Source organism: Durio zibethinus, unplaced genomic scaffold, assembly GCF_047325235.1.
Source record: "Durio zibethinus cultivar Kanyao isolate XHJ-2024 unplaced genomic scaffold, ASM4732523v1 HiC_scaffold_387, whole genome shotgun sequence".
NCBI lineage: Eukaryota > Viridiplantae > Streptophyta > Magnoliopsida > Malvales > Malvaceae > Durio > Durio zibethinus.
The window spans coordinates 2,255,001-2,262,500 of NW_028323010.1; positions in this window are offsets into that span (position 1 = coordinate 2,255,001).

Consider the following 7,500-nt stretch of genomic DNA (forward strand, 5'->3'; position numbering starts at 1 on the left):
CGCCCTGGTGCGGTCGGTTGCCTCGAGCACCATCGGCACACGCTGGGCCCTGGTGCGGCAGGTTGCCTCGACCACCATCGGCACACGCTGGGCCCTGGTGCGGGCGCTTGCCTCGACCACCATCGGCACACGCTGGGCCCTGGTGCGGGCGCTTGCCTCGACCACCATCGGCACACGCTGGGCCCTGGTGCGGCAGGTTGCCTCGACCACCATCGGCACACGCTGGGCCCTGGTGCGGGCGCTTGCCTCGAGCACCATCGGCACACGCTGGGCCCTGGTGCGGTCGGTTGCCTCGAGCACCATCGGCACACGCTGGGCCCTGGTGCGGCAGGTTGCCTCGACCATCATCGGCAGCCTCGACCACCATCGGCACACGCTGGGCCCTGGTGCGGGCGGTTGCCTCGACCACCATCGGCACACGCTGGGCCCTGGTGCGGTCGGTTGCCTCGAGCACCATCGGCACACGCTGGGCCCTGGTGCGGCAGGTTGCCTCGAGCACCATCGGCACACGCTGGGCCCTGGTGCGGCAGGTTGCCTCGACCACCATCGGCACACGCTGGGCCCTGGTGCGGGCGGTTGCCTCGACCACCATCGGCACACGCTGGGCCCTGGTGCGGGCGCTTGCCTCGAGCACCATCCGCACACGCTGGGCCCTGGTGCGGCAGGTTGCCTCGAGCACCATCGGCACACGCTGGGCCCTGGTGCGGCAGGTTGCCTCGAGCACCATCGGCACACGCTGGGCCCTGGTGCGGGAGCTTGCCTCGAGCGCCATCGGCACACGCTGGGCCCTGGTGCGGCAGGTTGCCTCGAGCCCCATCGGCACACGCTGGGCCCTGGTGCGGTCGGTTGCCTCGAGCACCATCGGCACACGCTGGGCGCTGGTGCGGGCGCTTGCCTCGACCAGCATCGGCACACGCTGGGCCCTGGTGCGGCAGGTTGCCTCGATCACCATCGGCACACGCTGGGCCCTGGTGCGACAGGTTGCCTCGAGCACCATCGGCACACTATCGGCCCTGGTGCGGGCGGTTGCCTCGACCACCGTCGGCACACGCTGGGCCCTGGTGCGGGCGCTTGCCTCGAGCACCATCGGCACACGCTGGGCCCTGGTGCGGCAGGTTGCCTCGAGCACCATCGGCACACGCTGGGCCCTGGTGCGGGAGCTTGCCTCGAGCGCCATCGGCACACGCTGGGCCCTGGTGCGGCAGGTTGCCTCGAGCACCATCGGCACACGCTGGGCCCTGGTGCGGTCGGTTGCCTCGAGCACCATCGGCACACGCTGGGCCCTGGTGCGGCAGGTTGCCTCGACCACCATCGGCACACGCTGGGCCCTGGTGCGGGCGCTTGCCTCGACCACCATCGGCACACGCTGGGCCCTGGTGCGGGCGCTTGCCTCGACCACCATCGGCACACGCTGGGCCCTGGTGCGGCAGGTTGCCTCGACCACCATCGGCACACGCTGGGCCCTTGTGCGGGCGCTTGCCTCGAGCACCATCGGCACACGCTGGGCCCTGGTGCGGTCGGTTGCCTCGAGCACCATCGGCACACGCTGGGCCCTGGTGCGGCAGGTTGCCTCGACCATCATCGGCAGCCTCGACCACCATCGGCACACGCTGGGCCCTGGTGCGGGCGGTTGCCTCGACCACCATCGGCACACGCTGGGCCCTGGTGCGGTCGGTTGCCTCGAGCACCATCGGCACACGCTGGGCCCTGGTGCGGCAGGTTGCCTCGAGCACCATCGGCACACGCTGGGCCCTGGTGCGGCAGGTTGCCTCGACCACCATCGGCACACGCTGGGCCCTGGTGCGGGCGGTTGCCTCGACCACCATCGGCACACGCTGGGCCCTGGTGCGGGCGCTTGCCTCGAGCACCATCCGCACACGCTGGGCCCTGGTGCGGCAGGTTGCCTCGAGCACCATCGGCACACGCTGGGCCCTGGTGCGGCAGGTTGCCTCGAGCACCATCGGCACACGCTGGGCCCTGGTGCGGGAGCTTGCCTCGAGCGCCATCGGCACACGCTGGGCCCTGGTGCGGCAGGTTGCCTCGAGCACCATCGGCACACGCTGGGCCCTGGTGCGGTCGGTTGCCTCGAGCACCATCGGCACACGCTGGGCGCTGGTGCGGGCGCTTGCCTCGACCAGCATCGGCACACGCTGGGCCCTGGTGCGGCAGGTTGCCTCGATCACCATCGGCACACGCTGGGCCCTGGTGCGACAGGTTGCCTCGAGCACCATCGGCACACTATCGGCCCTGGTGCGGGCGGTTGCCTCGACCACCGTCGGCACACGCTGGGCCCTGGTGCGGGCGCTTGCCTCGAGCACCATCGGCACACGCTGGGCCCTGGTGCGGGCGGTTGCCTCGAGCACCATCGGCACACGCTGGGCCCTGGTGGGTTTAGGCACATCTTCAAATTTCTGCCGTGCCAATGCCATTTTTATGGCTTGTAAATTCATACAATGGTCCCCTAAGCCTTCACGTGAAGTTTCGTTGGAAGATGACTCGTTTTCTATTTTTCATGATTTTTGAAACTTTTTGCGGTTCGGGATTTTTTAAAATTTTTTTATAAGGATTTTTGGCCCCAAATTTTGTAGGCATGATCCTTATATTTTTGTTGGCATGCACAAAAAAATTCAGCTAAAAACTCGAAGTAGAGAAGATTTTGTGACCGTTTGAAAAAAGTGTCCCCATTTCAGACACTTTAACGGCTACTGGTAGCAAACCTGTAAAATCTCAAATGCTCTTTAAGGGGGTGTGAATTCTCAGAGGTTTGATGAGGGATAGGGGGCCAACACAAGGCCAAGTACCAGCACCCATCGCACATCATGTGCGCACACCCCCCCGGCCCCCCTCCCAATCGCCGGAACCCCAATGCCGCCGGTCAGGTTCTCCGGCGGTACTCCGGCGATGCTCCGGCGATGCTGTCCCGAGTGAAAAAAATGCGGCACCAGCACATGCTGGAGCCAAGCATGGGCACCGTGGCTCAAAATCGAACTTCGGCCAAGGCCTCGACCATCAATGGCACATGATGACGCATGGTGATGGCACATGCATCGACCATCATCGGCATAGGCTGCCCTTCGGTACGGGCACTTGCCTCGACCGCCATCGGCACAAGCTGGGCCCTGGTGTGGGTTGTTGCCTCGATCACAATCGGCACATGCTGAGCCTTGGTGCGGGCGGTTGCCTCGAGCACCATCGGCAGACCCTGGGCCCTGGTGCGGCCGGTTGCCCCGATAACCATCGACACACGCTGGGCCCTGGGGCGGGCGCTTGCCCCCAGCACCATCGGCACACGCTGGGCCCTGGTGCGGGCGCTTGCCTCGACCACCATCGGCACACGCTGGGCACTGGTGCGGGCGCTTGCCTCGACCACCATCGGCACACGCTGGGCCCTGGTGCGGGCGCTTGCCCCCAGCACCATCGGCACACGCTGGGCCCTGGTGCGGGCGGTTGCCCCCAGCACCATCGGCACACGCAGGGCCCTGGTGCGGGCGGTTGCCCCGAACACCATCGGCACAAGTCGGCCCTTGGTGCGGGCTCCTGGCTCGACCACCATCGGCACACGCTGGGCCCTGGTGCGGGCGGTTGCCTCGAACACCATCGGCACACGGCGGCCCTTGGTGCGGCCGGTTGCCTCGACCACCATCGGCACACGCTCGGCCTTGGTGAGGGCGCTTGCCTCGACCACCATCGGCACACGCTGGGCCCTGGTGCGGGCGCTTGCCTCGACCACCATCGGCACACGCTCGGCCCTGGTGCGGGCGCTTGCCTCGACCACCATCGGCACACGCTGGGCCCTGGTGCGGGCGGTTGCCTCGACCACCATCGGCACACGCTCGACCTTGGTGAGGGCGCTTGCCTCGACCACCATCGGCACACGTTGGGCCCTGGTGCGGGCGCTTGCCTCGACCACCATCGGCACACGCTCGGTGTCACGGTCCGCGCGTTCCTCCTATTGAAACCACGCGTCCGTGTGGCACCAAGACTAATCCTAGTCAAGGTCAGCCTTCTATCGTGCCCATTTTTCGTCGCGGACAACCCTATTCCAGTCCACGATCCTCGAATGCTCATAGGGATGCATAGTCCCAGTTCTCATGGCCTTGAAGCCTCTTGACATGGTGCGAACCCAACATCATGCCCGCCCGCATCATTCGCAGGCTCCTATATTGAGTTTACGCCAGCACCCCACCTAAGCTGGTCAACAGCCCAGCTCGGAGCCTCTAGGCTCATTTCGTCCCACGAGACTCGGTTCTTAGGGCTCAGGCCCTTAGCAACAGTATCGACTGCCCGCACGCATGATTGACACCCTACATCATGCTGGTCCCGCAAGGGGACTTGGGTGGACTGCCCCAGTGGCAGCACACCATCCCGACTGGCCGCAGGGGTCTAGCAGCATGCCTACCCGCTAGTCCGCACGCCCCTTTTCTCGATGGCATCCCTCATACGTAAACACCATCACATGATCCTTCCGGCTCGAGGAGGGGAAACCGAGGGGCATAACGGATTCTACCGTCTAACCCCCTGTCTCAATGCAAAGGCGCGATACGAGGCCCGCCGGTCCCAACCGTCCCCGGGTTTACCTTACCCGAGAAAACATCGTGCCACGCTCGTGACCCTACGATGCCCGCCCACCTAGACACCACGAGTGCCTAGGAGTAGCTCACTTCAGACTAGCCAGGCCCCCGCCTGCCCGCTAGCCAAGGGGGTGGTGGAGAGCTGACACCAAATCATCCCCCTATAAAGAGCGTTAGAGATTTTCCCAATACGCTACCAGTGACCGTAAGAATGTCTGAAACGGGGACACTTTTCTGCCCAGTCATGTCGGGGTCTTTCTCCGGCTAACTCAGGGCCCCGTAACCTTCCCTTTGGTCACCCTTGCTCCTTGATACTGCTCGCTGCTCCACCAACCCACTCGAAGGTGCCCGCACATTGCTTCCACTAATGGCACCCGCCAGGATACTTGGCTTGAAGGTGTCCGACCACTGTCCCGAACTTCCCCGCGTATCTTGCGGCCCGGGGCTCCCATTGCCCCTACAACATGTTAGCATCATGTTCCAAAGCTCCGAATGCACGCCTTCATTCCTTAGAACCGCTTTCCCACCAGCTCGGTCTCGACCGCTGCTCGGTTCAGGGTCAGTCATGGCAGGACCAAGGCCTGACCATGACACTCTCCCCCACTTACTATGTCGATGCCCTCATCGACGCCAAGACCACACCCAACTATCCTGTTGCACACAGCTGACATTTCCTCATATGTCTCTCACTGGTGCTCTCAAGGATTGGGTCGAGGTCCCGTCACATGAGGCACCGTGCACAGTACTCGTCCATTGTTGGTGTAGATTGGTCCCATTGTTGCTCAACTTTGTTGTAGTTCGAACCGCCTAACCTATCTTGGTTGTATTCATATGGGTCATACCATGGCTTCATCCCTTGATCATTGTCAGGTTGCGACCTCGAGGTGCCCTCATTGATCAATGACCCTCAGTAGAATGAATGACCACCGCTTTGCCACTCATTTGGTGCGTCCCACCGGACGTGACCCCTCACACCAACTGCACGCTTGCAGCATCAACTCACTGATGCGCCCCTCTGGACGTGATGCTTAGGTCAACCGCACTCATACGGCACCCTATATGATGACCCTAGCATAGTGGCATTCAAGCACCTTGGTCATCTCCCAACTTGGGTCCTCTCGGCCCCCCCAAGGTCACCTCTCTAGGTGTGGCCCTCAGGCCAACCGCCCCCAAGACGGCACCTTAAAGCGTGCTAATTCAGTCTTTGCCCCCGGCTTGAACACTATGCTCCATCGCCCAAGCTCCTTTATCTTGGCTCAGTCTCGGGGGGGGGAATTGATAGGTCTCCCCCACTTTTACTGGAAACTCGGCACAGCATTATGCGCAACCCTGTCTCCTCTATGGTTCTATTGCTCGATAGTTTTGATTCCAGCCCAGTTCCTAGGGCGTCCCAAAATCCGCTTATACTCGGAGAGCCACTGATCTACCAGCACTTCTAGCCCACTGATTTGTTTGACTCGGGGATTCACCCGCTCGATCCTCAAGGTCCACTGACTTGCACGACTGAGGCCTTGTCAACTGGCCGTTTTCCCTTTCTTGTTCCACTGGAAAACATCCTGTCGTGGCCCACTGACCACCACTACTCGTGAAGCCTTCCCTTTCGGCCAATACTAGTTCAATATCCTGGTTCACACACACACTCTCGTGATCCTCTGACCACAAGAACTCACGGTCCACTGACCAACGCAGCTCATGGTCCACTGACCAACGCAGCTCATGGTCCACTGACCATCTCGCTTGTGGCTTCAATCTTCAGCCACTTCATACTCTTCTGTGTAGTAGTCTCATGCTTGGACCCGAATACTTCGGCTTGCACCCCCGCTGGGGCACCTGCACCATACATCAAGTGCACACATTAGTAATTAATCTTGCAACTCGACGCCTCCTGCCCCTCAGGACAAGATTCACTCGGCCCACGTGGCCTGACACAACACCATTTCATGGTGTAAGACCCTTTTCGGATCTCGGTCTCACTACGGTTCCTTTCACCGTAAAGGCATCACATGCCACAACATATGCCAACACCTTTTTCTAGGTGAGGCTAGACTCTGGTGCCCTTTTTCTAGGCGTCCAAGAGTCTACTCGAGAGCCATTTTACATAGGCCCAATATTTCCCATCGCATGCAACGGTGGCCCTTTCCCGAGCCCCCATAGGCACAAAAACTGCATTTGTGTCTCGATAGCTCCATTCGGGCTTGGCACCACCGTAATTTCGCATCACCAGACCCACACATGGGGTCGCGTAACTCTCGCCACTGAGCCAACCTAGGCTCTGATACCAAGTGTCACGGTCCGCGCGTTCCTCCTATTGAAACCACGCGTCCGTGTGGCACCAAGACTAATCCTAGTCAAGGTCAGCCTTCTATCGTGCCCATTTTTCGTCGCGGACAACCCTATTCCAGTCCACGATCCTCGAATGCTCATAGGGATGCATAGTCCCAGTTCTCATGGCCTTGAAGCCTCTTGACATGGTGCGAACCCAACATCATGCCCGCCCGCATCATTCGCAGGCTCCTATATTGAGTTTACGCCAGCACCCCACCTAAGCTGGTCAACAGCCCAGCTCGGAGCCTCTAGGCTCATTTCGTCCCACGAGACTCGGTTCTTAGGGCTCAGGCCCTTAGCAACAGTATCGACTGCCCGCACGCATGATTGACACCCTACATCATGCTGGTCCCGCAAGGGGACTTGGGTGGACTGCCCCAGTGGCAGCACACCATCCCGACTGGCCGCAGGGGTCTAGCAGCATGCCTACCCGCTAGTCCGCACGCCCCTTTTCTCGATGGCATCCCTCATACGTAAACACCATCACATGATCCTTCCGGCTCGAGGAGGGGAAACCGAGGGGCATAACGGATTCTACCGTCTAACCCCCTGTCTCAATGCAAAGGCGCGATACGAGGCCCGCCGGTCCCAACCGTCCCCGGGT